General features: G+C 50.5%; 1 protein-coding gene across 4 annotated transcripts in view; it reads right to left on the minus strand.

Annotated features, from left to right (window-relative positions):
* The window catches only part of ASAP1 (ArfGAP with SH3 domain, ankyrin repeat and PH domain 1), a 344,245-nt gene extending 320,374 nt beyond the window's left edge, over nt 1-23,871 (minus strand). For 3 of the 4 annotated variants that reach the window (XM_027597676.2, XM_027597667.2, XM_027597647.2), the window contains exon 1: nt 23,750-23,871. The gene's annotated coding sequence lies outside the window, so the exon portion shown is untranslated. Of the gene's footprint in view, nt 1-17,976; nt 18,202-23,749 lie in introns of those variants that run through there. The other variant, XM_027597658.2, reaches the window with a different exon arrangement.
* Nucleotides 23,872-24,175: the final 304 nt, after the last annotated feature.

Below are 24,175 nucleotides of genomic sequence, written 5' to 3' on the forward strand. Positions count from 1 at the left end.
CAGGCTGCCACAGTTCAGCAATCCCAAGGGAGGAAAGCACCCCTCCCCCGCCTCCAATTCTAATGACAGTCTCAGGGTTGCCTCTGATGGTGAGCATCCTTGAACCGACCTCCGTGGCCAGTGGCTGGAACATTCCATTGGCTGGCTATTGCTCATGTGCCCCGAGGGTTCGGGGGGCTGGGTCAGGTCCACAGGATGCACGTAGACTAAGTGAAGGAAGGAGGGAAGGCACTATCCAGAGGAAAGTATGGGGGAGAAAGAAGGAGCAGGAGAGAAAGAGGGAGATGCAGGGTGGGGAGAGAGAAAGGGAAGGAGGAAGGGGGTGGGCGGTAGGGAAAAAACCTGGTGTATGCTACAAATAATTTTTATCAATAGGGAATAAAGTAGCAAAGGACTCCAATTTTAATTAAAAGACAAAAAAGGAGACCGAGCTCTTTATGTCTTTTTTTCCCCGGTAACAGCTTTATCAAGATGTAATTCGTATACCACACATCTCACCCATTTTAAGTACACAATTCAATGGTTTTACTACAATTCACAAAGTGGTATAACCATCACCACAATCAATTTTAGAGCATTTTCATCGCCCAAACAAAGAAACCCCGTATCCATCAGCAGTTACTGCCCATTCCACCCTTGGCTCACTCCCAGCAGAACAGTGTAACTTTCCATCTCTATAGATTTGCCTATTCTGGATATTTCACATAAGCGGAATCATACAATAGGTGGGTTTTAAAAATTCTGTCTTTTGCGGCAAAATCTGCAAAAAGACTCCATTCCCTGAACTTCTGGTTGAACTCAGGCCTCACTCCCTGGAATGGTTATTAGGGCGGTGGGCCACAGGAGGGAGGGCAGGGGTTGGGAGACCCTCCCATGGGGGCCTGAGCTGGCTCGCTGCCTAACATCAGCCCCTGCAGCAGGGAGGGCGAAAAATGTCTCCAGGAGGCCTTGGCCTGCACTTCTGGTCTCACCTCTGGGCTGGGACCAGGCAGAGTGGACAAAGCGAGGGCTTCAGTTAGACATGTGTCAAGGAATTCCCCAGGAAGGGCTCTGTGGGTTTCTACGGAGCACCCTTCCTCCTTCCTGAACTCATTTGGGATTCCCCTTCTCCCCAGAAGCACATGTTCCTGCCCGTGTGGGCCCCAGCGGTTCAAAACCATCCCAGCAATTTGCTAGTTATTAGTTTAGAGGGGTATGTGACCCAGTTGGGGTCAAGGAGACTTAAAGCTGGAGGTTTGTGGGCAAGTTCTTTCTTGGTCTTCTGGAAGAGGTCTTAGAAATGGTGTTCTGTCTCTTCCTCTGGATGTTACAATACAGATGGGAAGCTCAAAACAGCTGCGGCTGGTCGCCTCAGGCAGAAACCCACACACGGAGCACAGAGCCACAGGAACTGGGAGCCAGGGCTCCTGGAAGAGAAGGGAATTCTGGGTCTCACTATACTACATGCCCCTTACATTCCACTCTCCCCCACTCCAGGCCCCAAATTGACTTCTAGGGACTAATGCAAAGGCTCCCTACCCCTCTGGCTTGCAGGATGGTTTTAGCCAACAGGGAGCCCCAACTGGAGACCCGAGCAAGAGAAGAGTACCAATCTCTCTTGGTACTGGAGTACCAATCCCTCCCACCCCACTGCCCCTCTGGTGGTCACTATGAACTGGCTGCCACCCTCAACCCAAGTCTCAGCTCTGGTCAGGGCCCCTCCCCATAGCCCTCACTGTCTCCAGGTTCCAGTGACCATCCCCTCCCCATCTCTCAAACCAGGCATGCCACAGGAGTCCCAGAGCCACCTGCCCTGGGCACTACACCATCCCTAAAGCCTCCCTACCTTCTCACACCTTCTTTTATTTTTTTTAAGTTTTATTTATATTTTTTTTAAAGATCTATCCATCCAGTTGAGAGAGAGAAGAAAGTGCACGAGTGGGGGTTGAGAGAGTGGGGAAGCAGACTCCCCACTGCTGAGCGCAGAACCCAACGCAGGGCCCGATCCCAGGACTCCAAGATCATGATCTGAACTGAAACCAAGAGTCAGACACTTTAACCGACTGAGCCACCCAGGCGTCCCCCCGACCCTGCCCCTCATGCCTTCTTCAAGATCCCTTTATGTGGCTCACGAACATGGAAAAAATGCTCAAAAGCATTAGTCATTAGGGAAATGCAAACTGAAACCACAATGATATACCACTCATACCCACTAGCTCAGCCATAATAATAATAAAAAAAAAAACACAAAACATGAAATAACAAGTCTTGGTGAAGAGGCAGAGAAATCAGAACCCTCATACATTGCTGAGAGGGATGTAAAATGATTCGGCCCCTTTGGAAAAGTTTGGCAGAGCCTCAAAGAGTTAAATAGAGAGTTACCAGATGACTCATCAATTCCATCCCTAGATATATACCCCGAAGAATTGAAAACAGGTTGTTGTTTTTTTTTTTTTTGAAAGTTTTTGTTTATCCATTTGAGAGAGAAAGGGAGACAGTGAGAGAGCAAGAGGGGGGAGCCAGAGGGAGAGGGAAAAGCAGACTCCCTGCTCAGCGGGGCTCGATCCCAGGACCCCAGGATCCCGACCTGAGCCGAAGGCAGACGCTTAACTGAATGAGCCACCCAGGTGCCCCTAAAAACAGGTTTTCAAACAAATACTTGAACATGAATGTTCACAGCGGCACTATTCACCGTAGCCAGAAGGTGGGAACACCCCAAATGCCTACCAATGGATGAATGGATAAACAACATATGGTCTATCCTTACAGTGAAATATTATTCTGCCATAGAAAGGAACGAAGTACTGATATATGCTACAACAGGAATGAACTTCAAAAACATCATGCTAAGTGTAAGAAGCTAGACACAAAAGGACACACACTGTGTTATTCCACTTACGTGAAACATCTAAAATAGCCCACTTCACAGAGACAGAAACAATGGTTGCCATGGGTTTGGAGGTGGGGGGGGTCGTTGGTGGGGAGTGACTAATGGGTACAGGGACTCCTTTTGGATGATGAGGTGATGGATGAACAACACTGTGAATGTACTAAGTGCGACTGATTTGTATTCTTTAAAATGGTTAATAGTTAATTTTATGTCAATTTTACCTCAATGAAAAAAATCCCTTATGAAGTTCTCTTTTAATCATCTTAATTCAAGGATGCTGTGTGTGTCTTATGGGGAGACTGACCCCCCCGCCCCCACCTCATGGACTCACAGTTACATGAAGTCAGTGTACTTTCTTGCTGCTTCGATTAAGCCAGTCTTGTTCTATGCATCAGGAAGCTTCCTAATGAACATACCCACTCAACGACTTCCCAGCTGGTTGGCCGCGGGCATGCGTCTCAGCTTCTCTGAGTCCTAGTTTCCTCATCTACAAAATAGAACTAATAATACCAACCTCGTTGGGTTGGCATTTATGATTACTGTGACATTAATGTAAGAAAATGTATAAAAGGTATCTAGAACATTAGGTGGAGCTCAAAGGGTGATTTCATTCATTCCTTTTAACACCAAATTATGACACTCCCTCAGGGGCAATTAAGGTCTACCTGGTGGAAATGTTACCGAGCTCAAATGAGGACCATACAGCCGTTCCCCAAAACTCTGTTCCCACTTCTTCCTGGGCACACAGTGAGACTACATTTCCCAGACTCTCTTGTGGCTAGGTGTAGCCCTATGTCAGAGTTCCGGTCAACGAACAAGAGTAGAAATATTTGCCATTTCTCAGGCCAAGACTTTTAAGAAGTTTGTGTGCCTCTTCTGTGTTCTTTTTTTTTTTTTTTTTTTTAAGTGGCTCCATGGCCAGCGCAGAGCCCAATGCAGGGCTTGAACTCACGGCCCTGAGATCAAGACCTGAGCTGAGACCAAGAGTCGGGTCAGACGCTTAACTGACTGAGCCTCCTAGGCACCTCTCTTCTGTGTTTTTTATCCCTTCTGCCAGTGGGGGGGACCAATGACAAAGCTGTGGGGACAGCAGGGCCACAAAGGTGGGAGAAGCCCAGATCTGCGAGTCACCCCATCATGGAAAGCCACCACAGAACTAGAAATACCCATTTTTGACTTTCACATGAGTAAAGAACAAATCAAAACATCTTTTGTCTTTGAGCGGTTAAATGAATATTCGTTACGGCTGCTATTAACACTGTATTACTAATACACCATTCTAGTCTTCTGAGCGTGAAATGTCTAGTGGATTGTACAAGGTTTCATTAATTTATCCAAAAAATCTTCAACTGAACGCGTTCTGTGCGCCAGGCCCTACGCTAGATCCTGCGGGTTCCAAATAAAGTAACAGTACAACAGCATCTGCCCTCAGGAAGCCACAGAGTAATAAGGGAGACAGAGGCGTAAACAAAACCAGTCATTAAAATGTTTCAGACGCCTTGAGAAAAGCTGTACAGGTAGAGGGAGGACACAAAGAGATGCTCAATTCTACTTCGAATCGGGCGGGTCAGGAATGGCCTCCTGGGAGGGGAGACACTCGGGTTCAGGTGAAGGGGCTCCTGAAGCAGAGGAATGTCAGGCATTCAAGGCAGATGGATCCACCTGAGCAAAGGTGTGGGGGCCTGAAAGGGAGGAAATGTGAGGGGGATGGAAACATTCCCCATGGAAGCTGCAGGGTAGAGGAGAGGTAGGAAGGGGAGGAAGAAGGAGGGGCAGCCTTGGAGGAGTTCAGGAGCAGATAACTGTATGACTTGGTAGAGAAATTAATATGACTTGCACTAGCATCTCCAGATGAGGCCTGGCTTTCTAACTCCTTGAGACAAAGGTAGATCCTGAAGATTCGATCACGCAGTATTTCCTGGCCCCTGTGCTCTGGCCTGTGCTCTGCCTTCCATAGAGTATCTTCCTGCCTTCTCACTTACCGTGGGCTTCTCTGCTCCTTCCCCTGAGTCCCCTCTGCTATGCCCCATTCCATCGTCCTTAGAAATCCAGATACACCCCTGGTAATCTTCCTCCTTCTTCCTTCCCTGTGTCCCCAAAACTCTCTCCCACAGATCAACCCCTTTGAGGGGACTCACAGCACACTGAAGTAAGCCCCGTGCCCAACAGGTCTTGGTTTACTGCCCATAAAGGCACTTGAGCCAGGGAAAGAGCCACAGGTTTGGAGGCACAGGTCCTGGGTTCAAATCCGGCCGTCACCTGCTTATTCCGGTACCTCGGGCAGGTCATCAGGCAGGCTGAAGGCCCGGTTTCTTCACAGCTGATTCTTCCCATTATTCTTAGTAGGCATAATAAAGACAGAGCTGGAAATGACCTCAATACCCATCAGCTTCACCTCCCCCACTTTCGGCTGAGGCAATCTAGGCCCTCAAGGTTGAGCGAGCAGCTTGAGGTCACAATTGAGGGCAACGTCAAGTCTATGTAAAAGTGCAATATTAAATAAAACTAAATCGCCAACTGGCCTAGATCAATTTGCAACAGTTTTTATAGCCCATACTTATGCCACTTTCTGATTTATGACATTCTGATTAAAAAAACAACGCACAATATCTAAAATTCAATGATAATAGGAGGACCAAGAGCTCTACAATTATCACACTATCAAAGAATTCCTTTTTCTTTACTTTGATCTCATTAGCCAACCCTCTCATCATATAGACAAAAAAACTGAGGTTTCCCAGGGAGGGAAAGTGACATTCCCAAAGATACAAACCCTGTTTGAGTGAACATTGGAACGCAACCCATGTTTTTGATTCTCAAAAACTGTTTTTCTCTTTAATATGCATTCATACCAACAAATAAGCATTGGTTATCACCAAGTGAGTCAGAACACCTCCTGGGACAAATATATATTAGGAGAAGGTATTGAAGTGGTGGTTGGGGTGCTCACTTTGGCGGCACATATATTAAAACTGGAATGAAGTGGTGCTTGGTAACTTTAATCTATAAAGAACTGTTACAAATAAATAAAAAAAAATGTATACCAAATATAAGTATGAGCAAAAGATGCACACAGACAACTCCTAAATTAGGAAAGCCAAGGCCTAAGAGATGAAAATATCTTCCACTTCAGTATTAAATTTAAAAATGCAAACAAAGGGACGCCTGGATGGCTCACTTGGTTAAGTGTCTGACTCCTGATTTCAGCTCTGGTCATGATCTCAGGGTGTGAGATCAAGCCCCTCATCGGGCTCCGCGCTCAGTGGGAAATATACTTGAGATTTCCCCTCTCCTTCTGCTCACGCTCTCTCTTGATCTAAAATAAAGAAATAGATCTTTAGAAAAATAAAAAAGCAAATAAAAACAACATTCATGGGGTGCCTGGGTGGCTCAGTCGGTTAAGCATCTGCCTTCAGCTCAGGTCATGATCCCAGGGCCCTGGGATCGAGCCCCGCATTGGGCTCCCTGGTTGGTGGGGGACCTGCTTCTCCCTCTCCCTGCTCATGCTCTCTCTCAAATAAGTAAAATCTTTAAAAAAAAAAAAAAAAAAACAACAACCCAACATTCTTGTTTAATCTATTAGCTGTGCAAAGACTAATACAATTCATAGTGTTCGTGGCTGACATGGGTTTCAAGAAATATGCACTCTCAAGGAACTGCTCTGGGAAAGATAAATTGGTAAAGTTTTCTGAAACACAGTTTGGCAATACATATGATACTTTAAGTCAGCAATTCCAGCTCTAAGAATTTCTCATAAGTAAATATATGGACAAGTACATAAATGCAAAAATCAGAAAAAACCTAAATGTCTACCAATAAGGAATCAATGAAGTAAATTATGGTATGCCCATAGCCATCAAAAATGATAATGTAAAAATTTATTCACGGGGAGACTCCCAATATATTAACTGGAAAAAAATCAGATTACTAAAGCACTTGTATAAGATTTTGTCACTGTCTGCAGAAAACAGGTAGCTGAGAGTCTATCTGCATAGCGGTCATCTCTCAGTGGCTGGAGATCACCATTTTCCACTCTACTTTTTCCTGTTCTTTCTGGATTTTGTTATGAGCTCGTATTATGTTTAGATCCAGCAGGGGTGGGGGTGTAGGAATGTGCACAGTTAGTGGCTGCCTATGGCTGGGGGTGAAGAGTTGGGGGAAATGAGGAGTGACAGCTACTGGGGAGTACGGATTGGGTGATGAAGATGTTCTAAAGTTGAGTGAACTGAAGGGTGCACAACCCCAGGACTCTACTAAGAGCCACCACCTTCTGCACTTGGAATGGATGAATTAAGTGGTATATGAATTATACCTCGATAAAGATGCTATAGAAATATAATTTAAAACTTAACTGAAAAAGTATAAAAGGCCTGGAGGATAAAAAACAAAAAAGAACCCGGAGCTGAGCTGGGAAATGGGGAGCAGTGCACGACGCTCTCACACGGGACCGTGGCCATCCAGTCTCTGGTCTATACAGGCAGAATCCAGCCAACACGAATTTGTGGATAACTGTCGCAGTCAGTCTGGGTCTCCCAGCCCAGGAGAGTGCTGGCTCATTGGCCACCAGGCTCCCCAGGCTCCTGCTGAAGTCACCCGCACACCTCCCCAGTGTAGACAAGCCCTGGAGACCACCCCCCTGGCCAAGGGCCCATGGGCACGCTGACTCTCACGGCAAGCCTCTCCACCTCTCTGTCTTCGTCTTTCCCTTCAGAAGACCCGGAGCCACCTTGCAGGCTCCAGGCCTTTGAACAATTTAATCCTCCCGGGGACACGCTGGGATCAGAACCCACACTGGCTGTCACACTCAGCTCTCTGCAGATGTGAGAGGGACTCACAAGAGCCCTTCCAGAGCACCTGCCACGCGGCAGGCACTCGCTTGTGCAACACTCTCACTGGAGTGGACAAAACGCGCTGGCCTCCTGGGGCTCAGAAACCAGCAGAGGTAAGGGACTTGGACAGATCAGTGTGACGATGCCTGGATAAGGGTAAGCACAGGGGGCTGCTGGGGGCACCAGAGATGGCTATAGACCCTGTCTTAGGCATCAGGGAATGACAGGTCCATTACCTACACAATACACATGAAATGGCTATGGTTTATGTCAGGCACTGGGCCAGGTGCCAGGGACACCTGAGAAAGGGGGTGCATTAGTCCTTAAGGAGCTCAATCTAGTTAGTGGACTTGGTGTATAGTACCTACAAAGTTCTCCCCTTCTCCCAGGGATGGCTGAAGTAGAACCAACACAGGTTGGGGATGGTTCAGATGAGCTGAGGGGTGGGGACCCCTAAATCCACCCCTCTCCACTGCTTCCATCTGGTCCGGGCCACCTTCGCCTTCTGCTGACATTGTTCCAACAGGCTCCTAACCATCTCTCTTCTACTCTTGCCCCCTCCAACCCACTCTCTAGAACAGCAGACAGCAGGATCCTGGTTAAAAAAAAAAAAAGTAAGCCAAGATCATATCACTTCTCCTCTGCTCAAAACCCTTAAAGAGCTTCCTTCTTTGCTTAGTATAAAAGCAAAATCCCTAAAATGCCCAACAAGGTCATGTCCCCAAACCCGTGTCACCACCCTTTTCCCTGATCAAAAACTGCCCCACTCTATGCCACATTGGCCCCCTTGAGGTTCCTTGAACATGGTCCCACATGCAGGTACCCCAGGGCCTTTGCACTGGCTATCCCCACTGTCTAGGGCACATTTTACCCCAGACTGCCACAAGCTCACTCCCTCAGCTCCTTTTTGATCATTGCTCAAATGTCACCTTTTCAGGGAGAGTTTCCTTGAACACTATTTGACAGAGCACATCCCCTCAGCACTCTCCAGTCTCCTTTCCAGTGAATTTTTCCCCAAAAGCACTTTTCACCATCTCATGTCCATACATGTGATGCCTGTTTGCTGTCTGTCTCTCCAGGGGGAACATTAGCTCCGTGAGGACAGGGATTTTCCCCGTGTTCACTGCTGTTGCCCAGCCCCTAGAATAATGCTGGTGTGCAGTGGAAACTCAAATAAGTATGGAATAAATACCAAGGTTTGTAGCCAGAGTGGCTGGGAGGAGGATGCCTGAGAGTCATCGCTGGCAGAGGGGCAGAGGAGGGGTGGGTGGGGAAGGGGCACTTCAGCAGAAGGGGTCATGGGGCAAATAGCTTGGCCACTCTGCGTCCAGGGACTATTTTTAAATCATCCAAAGCTGAGAAGTCTTTACCTGCTTTTCTGCAATATTCTAAGTAATTGGAGAGCAATGAGGACATGAGTGTTATTCCTGCCAATAAGCATTATTAAGGCCTTCTGGGAGCCCCCGCATCTCACCTCTTCCTCCTAGGGACCCCACCCCCCACCTTTCTGACGGTGACTTTGCTCCCATGAAGTGCAGGCCCTTCCAGATGCCACCTCAAGAAAGAACCCACCTATGATTACTGGGTTTTATAAGCAGCACAAAGCCCTTTTCCAGAACTCCGGGGTTAAGTGGAGAAAAAACCAACTTTTATTATTCAGGGCCTCCCAGGTGCCACACACTTGTCCTAGATGAGCTCATTTTAATCCCTGCTCCGCACAGAAAGGTGGGTCCCAAAGCAAGGGCAGAACGAGCATTCTCACCCAGGACTCTGCCCCAGGACTCTCTCATGCCCACGGCGTCACCCTTTCTACCACAACGCCGTCTCTACGACCCAGCACAGCTCCGACTGTTACCCTGCCCCTGCTTTAAGCTCGGGTTTGTTCCCTCCCATCTGAACTTTCTGTCCGTGCACCCCACAGCGGGAGGCTGGCGCACAGGTCGGAGATGAAGCCGGCACAGCTGAGCCCCACTCGAGGGGTGCTTCTAAAGCACAGAGCCACACATCTCGCCATCCTGGACACAGGATTAGGGCCAACCTCTTCCCCAATCTTGTCCCTGCTCGCTTTTCCAGACTCCGGGTGCTTCTGCTCCCCGACTCCCCGGGGAGCACCCTTTCCCCATCCCACACACAGAACTGTCCTCCCATCCCTGGCACACTCTGGCCGTGGCTACTGTCCTGTGCCAGTCTCTGCCTTCGGCCCCAAAGCCCCCCTCACCCCTGGTCTGCTCCACAGATGCCCTTCTCAATACAGTCACACGGCAGATGGACAGTCACTTCACCTCCTGACGATCTGCCCCTTAGTGTCCCTCTCAGCCTCTAGGCTGGGAGCACAGACTTCTAACCTCCTGCTCCCAGAGTGACATCGGGGAAGTTCTCAACAAGTGCCACTTGGAGGCATGACGAGAACAGACAAGCAGAGGCTAGATGCAGGCCAGCGCTAGCTGAATGAATGCCACAGGCCCATCTCCAGACACGTGCAACCCTCCTTCGGGTCGGTCTGAGATTTCTGGGGCTGCCACTGCAAAGCACCAATGGCGAGGTGCCTTAAAACAACAGAAATTCACTCTCTCACAGCTCTGGACACCAGAAGTCTGAAATCAAGGTGTCCGCAGGCCACCCCGGCCACTGAGGCCACCAGGGAGAATCCTTCCCTGCCTCTCCCTCATGGGTGGGGGTTGGCGGCAGCCCCTGGGGCTCCTCAGCTGACGGATGCATCATTCCAGTCACATGGCGGCCTCTCCCTGGGTCTTCGGTTCGGCCTCTCTCTGTGAGCACCTGCCTGTCACTGCGTCCCAAGCTCCCCTTTTTATAAGGACACGGGTCACACTGGATTAGGACCCACCCTAATGACCTCATTTTAACTTGACTACCTCTATAGAGACCTTATTTTCACATGAGGTCGCATTCTGAAGTCCTCGGGGCTGGGACTCCGCGTATCTGTTTTGGAGAGTACAACTCGACCCCTAACCATCATCATCATCAGGTCAGGGCATATCTGCACTTGTAGGTGGCACGCGCAGGCCGTTCTCACTGTTCTCCACGCGCATCGCACAGAGGTCGGGCCCCCCATGGCCCGGGAGATGGAAGTCCCGTTCTCCCCTTTTGACAAGTAGCAAGACGGAGGCTCAGGGAGGCTCGGGACCCGCCCAAGGTGGGCAAGTTCCAAGGTCAGCCAGTAAAAGGCTGAGTTAGGACTCATCCTAAGTCCAGGATCCAAACTCGTACCAACTGTCTACACCACAGAACCTCTGTTTCTGACGAGGTGGTTACCCTCCGCAGCCTTTCTGTTTCCGCTCCAACACGATTCCCCTCTGCAAATGCTCAGCACTGTGAATGCCTTCAAACCAGGAGCTTAAAATGTCATCACTGTACTCAATTTACCCCAACCAACTCCCAGCTTCTTCCAGGATGGGAACAGCCCACACATACACACGTTACGTCCATTAACACTCTTTCCAAAAAGCATGCGTATACGTCACTAATTCACACGACCCTGCATACGCAAACTCGCGTGTTTGCTGTTGTCTGTAAGAGCTGCGGGGACGGCCTCACCGTGCGGGGATGGCACATTCCCGAACCCTGGCAACCCGCCCCAGGAGGCAGCTCCTGGAAGTCACAGAGCGGCCAACGGAGAGACTCCAACTCCGACTCAGGGCGTGGAGTCAGGAAGCCTGCACCCAAGTCCACTTCCGCTTCCTCCTCCTCACGAAACGCCCCCCCACCCCCGAGGGCTGGGGCCCCACTCCCTCTGGCCCTTACAGGACTTGAGAGAGTATCTCAAACTTCTTGAGAGGTTGTCAAAGCCTGAGCTGAAAGAGAATGAAGGAATAATTCATTCGACAAACATGCGTGAAGAGCACCTGGTCCACCGGGGGGTGGGCACTGAGGACTCCCTGAGGTGAGTAAGACCACAGGGGAGAGAGAGGTTCAGTGCCTGTGCATGTGCACATGTCCACGCAGGCCCTGTAATATATTTTCTCCCTCACCCATCACTCAATAAGGCAGCACGTGCCCATTTCACAGGGGGAGAGATGCAGGCTCAGCAGGGTGAGTGGCTCATCCAAGGGCACTCGGCGAGTAAGAGAGCCAGGGCTAACCCCAGGTCTGAGCAGCTGAAGAGCCGGGGCTGCTTTCTTCCTCACATGACCAGCCAGGCACTGGGAGGGGGGGACTGAAGCTTGTCAAGCCGGAGGGTGACCCCGATCTGGTTTTAAGGAGCTCCCCCTGGCATCAGCATGGAGGGCACAAACGGGAGGACGGTGAGCTAGGAACCGGCTAGGCGATTCGGGAGAGATGGCACAGAAGCCTGAGGCAGCGATGGTGGGCATGCACAGAAGGGGCTACACCAGAGGCGCTGGGATAGGCTTATCCAGAACTGGGCTGGTTTGGGAGATGAGCAAGAAAGAAAGGTGATGAGCCACAGGCCCTAAGAAAGTCTTTCCTCTTCTAAAGGCGCAGACCTCAGAAGCAGGGACACCAGGAAAACCACGTCACAGCTCCTCTTCCTGATGCCCTTAAACAGGAACTGAAGAGCCAAAGCCGTGGGAGGAGAAGATAAGGAAGAGGGAGCAGCCTCACTTCTTCCTCCTCCGTCTCCCACTGCAGCCCGAACCCAGCACGCCAGGGGATGCACAGACCGGCAGGGCTAGGAGCTGGAGGAGGTTGCAGGCTTGCGACACAGACGTGACTCAGCCTCGCAAACAAGCCAGAAAGCTCAGTGTCGTCAATGGCAGCCCCTCCTCGCTGGGCCCCTCACCCATCAGTCCCCAGGCCAGCCCATCCAACTGCCTATGCACCTTCCCCTCCATCTCCTGGGCTCGCTCCCAGACTCCTACAGGAGCATCCAAAATGGTCTCCCTGCTTCCAGTCCTTGCCCTACACACCCGGTCCACTCAAGGCAACACAGCCAGAATCCCCGTTCTAAAGGACAGTGTCACAAGACTCCCCTGCCTCAAACCTTTTAAGTTTCCTCCGTGGTCTCAGGATAAAGTCAAAGCTTCTGGATGTCGCTCCTCCTGCCTTCTCCTCCAGCCCCCAATGCATCCCACCTCAGACGTTAGGTTCCAGCCATATGGGGTTACTTGGCTCCGAGCACAACCTGGGCTGTCTCTACCATCCACGTTCTTGCTGCGGTGGGTCCCTACACCCAGAATTTCCTTCCTTCCTTTTTGCTCTGTCCTAGCTAATCATGCATTATTTAATATTCAACTCAAGGATTACATCCTGTAACAAGGCCTCTCTGCCCCTCCCTGCAAGGTGCCTCTTTAGAAGCACCTGGTGATACCTTGTGTTACCGCATGACCACACAAAACACAGCGGCTCACAAGTTTCTGTGCATGCCTGTCCCCGTTCATGAAAGATGATGCTAGGGTACAACACGGCAGCTGGCTACTCAGGGGGCACTTAATAAAGAACGAGGCGGGGGAGGGAGAGAGGGAGGGGTTACAAATGTTATAGGTACCAAAGAGCAAAATAACTAATTACAACAGGAAGGACTGGTAGAGGCTTCTCAGAGAAGGTGCATTTGGAACCATACTTTTTTTTTTTTAAGTTTTTAAAATTTGAGTAGGTGGAGAAGTTAGCGAAAGGGCAGTTCAGGTGGAAAAATATAGCAAGACTGTGAAGGTATAAAAGTATATGATTTGGTGGTGTATTTCACACAAGGGGTAAGTGTGTGTTGGGGGAAGGGTGGTATAATGGACCAAAAATCATCTAGATTTTATGTAAGGCGGCCATCCCATTGTGTACTGATACAAATAATTTTGGAGCTACGAGTAACAGAAAACTCAACCCTAAAATAGTCTAAAGTTAGGGTTTTCAGTGTCTTGTTCCTTCCATCCTTCTGTTCTGAACAGGCTCAACATGGTCTCCCTAAGCAAGGCCCCCTCATGGTCCCAAGATGGCTGCCACCGCTCTAGGTATCACATGCCAACCCCACTATGTCCCATAGCAGGAGAGGCTCTGTCTTCCTAAATGTCTTTTTTTTTTTTTTTAAAGATTTTATTTATTTATTTGACAGAGAGAGAGAGAGCAGGAACACAAGCAGGGGGAGTGGGAGAGGGAGAAGCAGGCTCCCCGCTGAGCAGGGAGCCCGATGTGGGGCTCGATCCCAGGACGCTGGGATCATGACCTGAGCCGAAGGCAGACGCTTAACGACTGAGCTACCCAGGTGCCCCTAAATGTCTCCTTTTAAGATGGAGAAAAATCTTTCTCCATCCCCCCAACCCCAGAAATTTCTCTTCTTATTTCATAGCCAGACCTGTGTCACATGCCCGTGCCTAAGCAAATCACCGGCAGGGGGGGCAGGACCATAGTGATTCACCCCTGGGGCTGGGACTGACCTCCCTAAAGCCCCTAGAAGGTAAACTTCTGAAGATTAATGTTCTGGGAGCACGGAAGGGGAAAGGGTGTTGGATAAGCAACCAAGTGTCTGCTACACCTTCTCACCCATTCACCTCCAAGTGTAACCATTAAAATAGAGTATAATCTGCAAATACCCCACATCTCCACCCTTCCACAATTCTATTTTAGGTCCGAGGAAGTAACTGTCCTAGGGAGAGGAAACTTGCAAAAGGCTATTAAGGGAAGGTCTATAAACAACACTGCAGTTGGCTTTTCTAGATCAGGAGTTCTGTGACAGTAGGGGGATAGAGAGTATCAGGGATGACTGCATTCCATAGAGAAACCCCAAAAAAGCTGCTTTACTTTAACTGAGCTTTACCCTTTTCCTTGAACAAATGTTTTCCTTAGCCCTCCAAAAAAATAACCAGCACATTCTTAACACAAAGACTTCAGTCTGGCTAGTCTCCGCCTTGAATACCGTTCCTGACTCTCTCCATTAACTGAAATCCTGCCCATCCTGAAGAGTGAGCTCAGATGGCACCTCCTTCCCCAGAGCTTTATCTGACCCCCCCCCCCCCGCCCCACTGGGACGACTGTCTTCCCTCTGCATATCTGGGGCGATTCCTTTGTAACTTTCCTATGGTGTGGACAGACATGGTCCAAAATGATAAACATTTATCTTTGTCTCCCAATCAACTAGGAGAAATTCTAGCACGTGAACTTTGATTTCTCATCTTGTGTCCTAGGTGCTTCAGCACAGGGCAGGATTTGCAGGGAAAGTTGTGCACCAAAGACAAGACTCCAAGTGGAATTAGTTCGTTCATGTGCCCTCCCTCTACTGGTCGTGTAAACAAAAATTCTTATCCCATTTAGAACTCCCTCACTCTTGGGGCGCCTGGGTGGCTCAGTCGGTTGAGCGTCTGCCTTCGGCTCGAGTCATGACCTCGGGGTCCTGGGATCGAGCCCCGCGTCGGGCTCCCTGCTCCACGGGGAGCCGGCCTCTCCCTCCCTGCCTGCCGCTCCCCCTGTTGGTACTCTCTCTCTCTCTCTCTCTCTCTGTCAAATAAATAAATAATCCTAAAAAAAAATCTCTCTCACTTTGTTTAGTATCCATGATATGCCAAGCACGAAGCCACTTTCTACACATATTGTTTTATTCAACACCATTTTTTAAAACCTGCAAACTTTTCAAAATGTACAGAAGAGGAACCTAAAAGCTCTGAAAGGCTAAGGGCAGACTCTCCCAAGGCCACACGAGGAATTGGCGCATGAAATTCAAACTCAAGTCTTCAGAGGCAATACTGCATCATGGTCAAGAGTGTGGGCAATGAACACAGATCCCTTTGCTTAAAATCCTGTTCCCCACGAGCTATAGGACCTTGGAGAAGTTAGTGTCTGTGTATCTGTCTCCTCATGTATAAAATGGGGATTAAAAACAGTGCCCCCCCCAACAAAAAACAGTGCCTATTTTATTGGGTTATTATGAGGATTAAATGAGCTTATATAGTTAAATGGCTTAGAACAGCACTTGACATGTGTTAATGCACAAGAAATATTAGCTATCCTTATTGATTCCAAGCCCAGTGGTTTTCACGTCGCATCACGACAAACGCCCCTATCCTCCACCCACCAAACCACCTCAGGCACGAAAGAGGGACCTGGTCAAAGGACAGACCCTGGGGAGATCATGAGTTCCACCATCCAGAGGAGCAGCCTCAGAGAACAGGGGGGTCAAAGGTTATGAAGGCAGTGCAATGCACAAATCCATCCTGCATCTCTTAGGGGCACCTCGGCCCTCATTCGTAGGGTCCCAGCGGGAGCTTCTAAGGGAAAGAACATCGCACGAGACACATGCCAGCCCAACACCCAAATGCCCAACTACTGACCATACACCGAAGACCCCTTAGTTTGAACAAGCTTTGAGGATTTGAAATGCTTGCTGCCCTTCTCCGGAAAACCCAGTGTCCCTAGTGGTCGCGAGGCAAGGCAGAGGGAGCCTTCAAAGCAAGGTGGTCTTGGAGGACACACTGCCCCATGGGCCTCGAAGACAAGAAAAATGCTTCACCCTCTGAAGCTCCCACCTCCCTCCTCTTGCTCTCACTGTAACTGGGCCAGGAGCTACCACCTTTACACAGATGAGAAAGTGTGATTCCAAGGGGGGAGTGACTGCTCATCAAGGTCCCATAACTAGTCAGTATCAGTTCCTGGACTAGAACTCGGAACTCTGAGTCACCATTCAGTGCTACTTTTCACAACTGTATTCTGTCTTCTGCATTAGTATCTGTCTTCTTCAACCACATTAATTTCCTTTCTTGCTTGCTTCCATTTTTCCTAAACATTTGCAGTCTGCTCTGTGCTGGGGGTTACCACGATGAACAGGCATTTTAAGACCCAGCCCCAACTTGCCCCCACCCCATTCTGCAGGGCAAACAGAGGTACTCAGTAAGTGCTTGCTGATCTGAATTAAATCTTTTCGTTGCTACTGTTCTGATATGGGGATTCTGGTTTTCTTTTCTCAAAACGGCAATTTTTACCTTCTTGTAAATGTTCTTCCTCTTCCTAGTCTGAAAAAGAAGACTGAGTATGCGAGGCTGGCTGGTCTCTGCTTGGCATCTACAGAAGGACTGGAGAGCTGAGACCCCTCTACAAAGCTGGGACCCCACAGGGACCCCAGCCTCTTCTGAAAGAGGGCCTGAACTCTTCCTCCTTCCTCCTTTCAGTGCAGAGAAATGGCAAGAACGCTTGTGTCTGCCTCAGGGTCTGGGTGGGGGAAAAGGCTCCCGCGCAAATGTTAAAGCCCTAGTTGTGGGCACAGAGCCCAAACCTACACCTTCAGCCTGATGTTAAACATCTCAGGCCCTAAAGTTACCACTAGTCCGGGATCCAGGAAACCCTTGGAGCCCCTACTAAAGCATAAAACCACTCTGCAGAGACACTTCTATGCAGGAGAGGTGAGACTCAGGAGTATGAGCCACCTTGGCAGGAAGTCTGCAGGAAATGCGAACTGGCTCCTTTAGAATGAACATAATGGGGCAACTCGAAAGAGAATGTCAGTACATTTAAAACAAAGGTATGAAGTAAGGAAGAGAAACCCTAAAGAAAGAGCAAGACAAAAGGCCAGGATGATCTGAAAGAGAACCAACCAACGAGAATTTCCAGAAGGAAAATGTAGAGTCATTGAAAATAAAAGCTCAATGATGAGAAAATTCAACGAACATGGCAACACTGCTGAACAATAAAGCCGAGGCACTTGACTGAGACTCCCTGGTCAGTGCCTGGCCATGTGCTCGGGCCAGGCACGAGGAGTGGAGGTGCTCAGTCTGAGGGAGAGGCAACCACGTGAACAAACACGCTTCCACACAAGATGGCTGTCGTAAAGCTCCTGTTCACAGAATCCTTGCAAGGGGTGCTTTTCTGACATTCTCTCAGTTGGGTACACAACATGCAAGAGCAGAAGGGAAGGCAGGGTCAGTAGCAGGCCTCAGAATCTTCTGGTTTCCTGTCCACTGACCCTGCTTTGGAGCCACCCTGTATCTGTCAAGGTCACAATTACAAAGGCATGGTTGAGCATTCTTCCCCCCCCCCTCCCATCTGCAAAAGCCTTTTTGCTTGGAAATAGTTTCAAGAATGAGGAATAGTGCCAAGAGCCCCCATAAGCCCTCTGTCTGAGCTTACCTAGAGTGAACATTTCATTCCATGGACTTTTTCCTTCTCTTTCCCCTCACTTGCGCTAAATTTTTACAATATCTGTCATTTTTCTGAACCGTTTGAGGGCAAGTTGCATATATCATAGATTTTTACTTGAGCCCTCTTTCTCCATTTCTACTTGCAAAGATAATTATTTCGGTACAAAATTACAACCAAACGCACACACAGTAGTGTTGCACACAGGCAGAGTCCCGTGAAGGCAGCAGGCCCTGCCGCAAAACTCACAATTAGACTTGATGAGGGAAATGCAAGCCATTCGCCAGAAGCCACAGCAGGCGTCGTCTTGACTTCCTCCTTCCTGCTCTGCCCACGGAGGAGGATCTGCACCCGGCGTGGTCCTCCAGAGCCCCCGCCACATCTGGGGGAAGCGCGGACGGCACGCACTCTTCTTTGTCCCAAGTGTAACCAGACTCCAGAGGAGGGATCCCGAGACACAGCTCGATCGCTCTTCTGTTTTTCTGACTCTGTGCCTTTCGCATTTCCTGACTTAAAGCCGTAAAGGAAGAGGAAATGCCAAAAATATTACAAGATGAGTTAGTCTGTGGCATTTCCAAGGATGGGGCCGGACAAAGCTGGCAGGGAAAGCCCAGGCAGGAAGAGACCTCTGCCTCAGTGCAACCCTGCATGCCAGTGGCCAACGGAGTTCATGCGGCTCTCCAAAACGCTGAAGGTCTCGGGGAAGCCGGCTGTTTCTGGGGAGTATCCGGGGCAGGACCCATTTTCTCCAAATAACCCAGAGGATGTTAGAAATCTGGTCTTAATTACCCCCTCACTGCGTTGTGGCTTCACAACACATCATGGTGTGTTTCCCTGACTCTCAGAAGATGGGGCCACCTGCCGCACACTGCCAGGCCAGGCCCTCTAGTTACTTTTTCCCCTAATGGTTTAGATGGATTTGTCCTGACGGAACCACATGCTCCCTCCTGAGCGCGCTTGTGGACTGCTTTGGGAACAGGGCTGGCAGAGGCTGGGGACACTAGCTGTGGCGCTGGAACTGAGGTTTCAGCTGCATAAAAGGCACGCACAGCACTGGGATTCACACTGTGCCAGGAAATCGGCCACAGCAGACTCAAAGAGAGTACCAACCCTTCATGCTCCTCAGCCCTTTCTTTCTTTTTTCTAAAAGATTTTATTTATTTACTTGAGAGAGAAATAGTGACAGAGAGCATGAGCAGGGAGAGAGGGAAAGGGAGAAGCAGGCTTCCCTCTGAGCAGGGAGCCCGATGCAGGGCTCGATCCCAGGACCCTGGGATCATGACCTGAGCCGAAGGCAGACGCTTAACTAACTGAGCCACTCAGGTCCCCTCCCAGCCCTTTCTGGGAGTGGATACAAGGTAGGTGGGTGAGGAGAGGGCTTTGGGGGGGGGGGTGGATTTTTTTTTTTTTTTTAGAGAAAGAGAGACTGAGAGCGGGATCAGGGGGAGGGACAGAGGGAGGGGGAGAGAGACTCTTAAGCAGGCTTCACACCCAGCACGGAGCCCAACATGGGGCTCAGTCTCACAACCCGGAGATCATGACCTGAGCCGAAATCAAGAGTTGGGACACTTGACCAACTGAGCCACCCAGGCGCCCTCCTGGGGGTTGGACTTAAATTATCCTTGAGGCAGGAAGAGAAAAATTAGTGTCCCTGTGTTGAAGTGGACAGTTTGGCCTGCAGCCCAAAGAAAGCACAATGACATGAATCTTCAACCAGGCATTCTCATGTAAAGCTGGGCAAGGTGGAAAGCTTGCATGAAGGAATGAATATTCGAGAGGACAGTGAAGATATGAGTCCTGACCCCAGGACTCTCATAATACCTTCCCATACCAGCCCCCAAAGATGTCCACATCCTAATCCCCAGGACGTGTGAATGGGCCAGCTTACATGGGGTACGTGGCAACAGGGAATTAAGGGGGGAAATGGGATTAAAGTTTCTAATCACTGGACCTTAAAATAGGGAAAACATTCTAGATTATACAGGTGGCCTGATGTACTCAAAAGCATCCTTAAAAGTGGAACAGGGAGCCAGGAGGGAGCACTAGAGAGATGGTGGCATGAGAAGGACGCAGACGAACATTGCTGGCCTTGAAGATGAGAGGAAGGAGACCGTGGGCCAACATATGTAGGAAGCCTCTAGAAGCTGGAAAAGGCAAGGAAACAGATTCTTCCCTAGGGCCTTCTATTCTGAGTCTTCCCTGTTCCTTCTGGAGGGAAGCTTCCCTAGAGGCTCCAGAAAGAACAGAGCCCTGCCAACATGGTGATTTTGGCCCAATGAGACCCATTTTGGACTTCTGACCTCCAGCACTGTAAGAGAATAAATTTGTGTTGCTTAATCCACTAAGTTTATGGTCCTTATAGCAGGAAGAGGAGACTAATACATCATTTATCATCATACTTAACCAATATAATTTTTATTTATATGCCTCTCCATCACTCCCATCAATAATAACAATAATAGCAGTTAGCGTTTGTTGAGCACTTACTACTGACAGAGCTTGCATCAAGTTTTTCATAAACATAAGATACTATAAAAAGATAACTTCAATTGAATACTATCATGAAAGTAGACACAGGGATCTGGGGGTCGGGGGGAGCTGGAGGCGTCCTCAAGGAGATAAAGACATGGGTAATGCTTTCAAAGATGAGTAGGAGTTAGGCTGAGAGAGAGGCAGAGCATCCCAGTTGGGAGGACGAGCATCAGCAGACCCTCGGAGAAATGAAACAGTAGGGCATGTGCTGGCCAGCACTTTGGTGGCTCAGCTACAGCCTGGTCATTTCCACATTAGCGTCTCTAGTCCAGCGGGACCCTCTGAGGTCCAACGTCTCGAGCCCTCATGTCTGCCCGAGATCTCCACCACATTAGCACAGCCAATATGGAACCTGATCCTCTCCAGAACGTGTTCCGCCTTTCTTCTTCCCTGTCTTCCCAAATGACAGCCAGCGGTTCATGCCAGAACCCAGGGGTCATCCTCGAGTCCCTCCCTGCCTTCACCCCCATTTCATCCATCACCAAATCTCACCAGTTCTATCACCAGGTTCTAGCCAGCTCACACCCATTTCCCTCCGGCCCCAACTGGCCTAAGCCACCACCAACTTTTCCGGATTGAGAAAACTGGTCCCCCTGCTTCCACTCTGCTGTGATCAACTCTTCATAAAGCAGTAAAACTAACCTCTGAAAAATGTCAATTCGATCCCACTCCGGAGCCCAAACTCAGTCCTACTTTCTCGCTGTACTTCGGGGAGAGGGTGGGGGTACCTCCCCAGCATGGCTTAGAACCTGCCTCCCTCTGAAACCTCACCCTCTGCCGTTCTCCCCATCTCTCCCTTACACTCTGCCCGTCCCAACCCCCTTACCCACCCCACCCCCCCCAACTTCCCTGACTCCCAGGAATACATCCAGCCCTTTCACGCACAGGAGGCTGCACATTCTAATCCCTCTGCCTGGAATGCCCTCCCCTGCAACCTCTCTGCCTAGCCAGTTTCTTCTCAAGTCTTCGGTCTCAGAGAGGCCTTTCCCTAGCGAAACTAGGACCACCTCCATTTCCACCCCCACCGCACTCTGCTTTGGTCATAATTTCGGTTAACAAAAATCACCATCTTTTCTGCCGCTTCTCTGTTTGGCCTAGGCCCTCCACTGGAATGCAAGCTCCCTGAGGGCGGGCCCGGGCCTGCCTTGCTCAGCACTGTATCCTCAGGACTTTACCCAGTGCTAGCACAGAGCAGGTGCTCGCTACCGGCTTGTTGAACTGACTAACCAAAAGAGCAAGTGTGACGCTGACTGACATGGAAGGATGAGGCTGGAAACAGAAGGCCTTGAACACAGGGTCCTATTCATCTTTGCAGGACTGGCACCTCCCACGGGGGAGCCACTTAGCAAACGTGTACTGAATGAATGAAAGAATGAGTCAATTCCAGATGAATCTGAAAAGTGGCATCCTTCCTGGGCAAGGCTCCCAAAGGAGTTCTCTCTCCTCCTTGGGACTTCTTAGCAGGTGACATGCCTAGGACATATAGCAAGTGCTCAGTAAATGTTAGCTGTCCTTGCCACTACTGCTTATGTGGGGATCATTTGTGCATCCTACAGGAAAGACTTCTTTTCGAACCCATGCCAGGATATAACGACTAGAAGAGAAGTGAGAGGAAACAAGAAAGGGAAAAATGAGGATGGGGTGGCAGGACCCAGTCAAACACAGCTGAGAAGCTACAGGGAAAATGCAGGAACCACACTGTTCCAGGTAACACGGGTTCCCTTTTTCCTTTAGACGTCAGCCCCGTGGGTTGCCACGTGGAGATGCCAGCTGGGAGGTGGGTCCTCGCGATGGGTGAGGGAGGGCCCCATTTGGATGCACACATTCATTTTTGGGCCTGCAAGGCTCTGACTGATGTCAAAAATCTGGCTCACTGTGGCTGGTGAGAGGTGGAGAGAATTTCAATTTCCTTCACCAAATGGCAAGCCTGTGAACAAGTCCTTTCTCTCCGACATTATCACATACTAAAAATGAAAAACCAGCCATTCGGAGCTCTCATCAGGAGAAAAATAGACGGGCTGCTTAGCTCACAAGATACCGGAGGACTGAAAATCAAGTCCAGAGAACACCATAGGGTACATTTTGTGCTAAGACACCACCCTTTTTCTATTTTCACGAAAGTTTCTATTTTGCACACAAGAATGGGATACAGAAAAGTAATTCCCTATGTAATGAAGCCACCCATTTTAGGTTTCAGATCCATTTGGTGGCTGAACAGTAGGGGTTAGGGAATTTTTTTTAACTCACTCTCTCAAAATACCAAGTTTGAGATAACCACTTATCTCAAAAATAGCAGCAGTAATAGATAAGACAGGACAAGGGAAGACAGGAAAACAACAAAGGTTATAATGCAAATAAGACCTATTTCCAAATGTCTCATGCTGCCAGAACAGAAACTGCCATAATGAAAGGAGCACTGCGCTGGGAGTCTTAGGACTGGCCATGCCACTTGGGTAAGCTAGCTCCCAGCCTCGCATGCCTAAAAACAAGGGGTTGAAACAGTGGTGATGGAAGATCCTTTTTCTTTCTGAACTGTTGATATCTGCTGTTTTCCAAAAGACCTGCATCTTTTTGCTTAACAGTGGACCACCAATTGCAAAACAGAAAGGCCTTGGGGTAAAGGGTTCAATAGAGACAAAACTGGCCTCAAGTACTCAGCAACTCTGGCCCCGCTGTCATCCCAGAATCAAGTATCTTGCCAAGACAACCTGATAGAGTCTACGGGAAGAGTGGAAGAAAGTTCTTGTTCTTTCCGATCAGTGCACGTAAACCTGAGCTCCCGTTGACAACGGGATGGGCTGAAGTCGGCTATCCATCCCCCTGCGCTAGTGGAAGAATCAATTATTAAAGGAAACCGCTCTAGGAATGCCCTAGAACTCTCAGGTCCTATGAAAACCGCAGGATACCAGACGCCAGCGAGTTTCTTTTTTCTTTTAAACTTCTCGTCGCTCTCAAAAAATGCAGCAGGTCCCAATATGGTACAAGCGGGAAAAACACAAGCTCCTTCCCAGTCTTCCCGTGAGCAAACCCCAAGCCCCGACTGGGAATCTTCCCCCCCACACACACACACCCCCATCTTTCGTTTCGTCTCACTTGCTTTAAAAGCAAGTGGCCTGGGGCCTGCCTGGCAGCGCGGTGTCCAAGCCAGGGCGCGGGGCTGCGGACGGGCAACGCGGAGCCAGGCCGCCCTTCCAGGAACCGCGGGGAACTTTCCCCCGCCGCCCAGACAGACAATGCCGGGAGGGCGTCCCACCGGCGGGCCCGGCGCCTCCCCGGGAGGGCGCGCGGAACCACCGCCCCCCCCCCACCCGGCTCGCCCGCCCGCCGCGTGTAGGTGCCCCCCAGAGCGGCCCCCGCGAGCCGATGGCCCGCGCCCTCCCCGCGCCCGGGGCGGCCCGCCGGGAGGCGCAGCCCGCAGCCCGCCCCGCGCCTCTGGGCGCGGGGGGCCGGGCAGGGGGGCGCGGACGACTCAGGGCGCCCCGCAACTCACCGGGACCGGGCGGGCCGCTGGGCATTATTCCATGGCTCGCGCGCGCCGCAGCCCTCAGCCGGGCGCGGGCGGCCCTGAGGTCGGAGGGCGGGCGGCGGCCGGGAGCGGCCGGCAGGGCGGGCGGCACTGGCGCGGCGGCGGCGGCGAGGCGCGGGAGCCGAGCGCGGCGCAGGAAGGGGCGGGCGACCATGTGCCAAGGGGAGGAGGCCGCGGCGGCGCGGGCGGCTCGGACGCTCCCGCTCGGCGGCGGCGGCGGGCGCGGGCTGCAGGAAATCCCAACACTTCGACAGGAAATCGGAATCCTGACTAAGCATTCCCGGCCCCGCGGCCGCTCCGCGCCGGGGGCTCCCGCCTCGCTTAACCCTTGGCCCGCCGGCACCAGGCGGGGGGCGCGAAGGACTCGGGCGGCGGCGGGCCGGGCCGGGC

Source organism: Zalophus californianus, chromosome 4 (genome assembly GCF_009762305.2).
Source record: "Zalophus californianus isolate mZalCal1 chromosome 4, mZalCal1.pri.v2, whole genome shotgun sequence".
Taxonomy (NCBI): Eukaryota; Metazoa; Chordata; class Mammalia; order Carnivora; family Otariidae; genus Zalophus; species Zalophus californianus.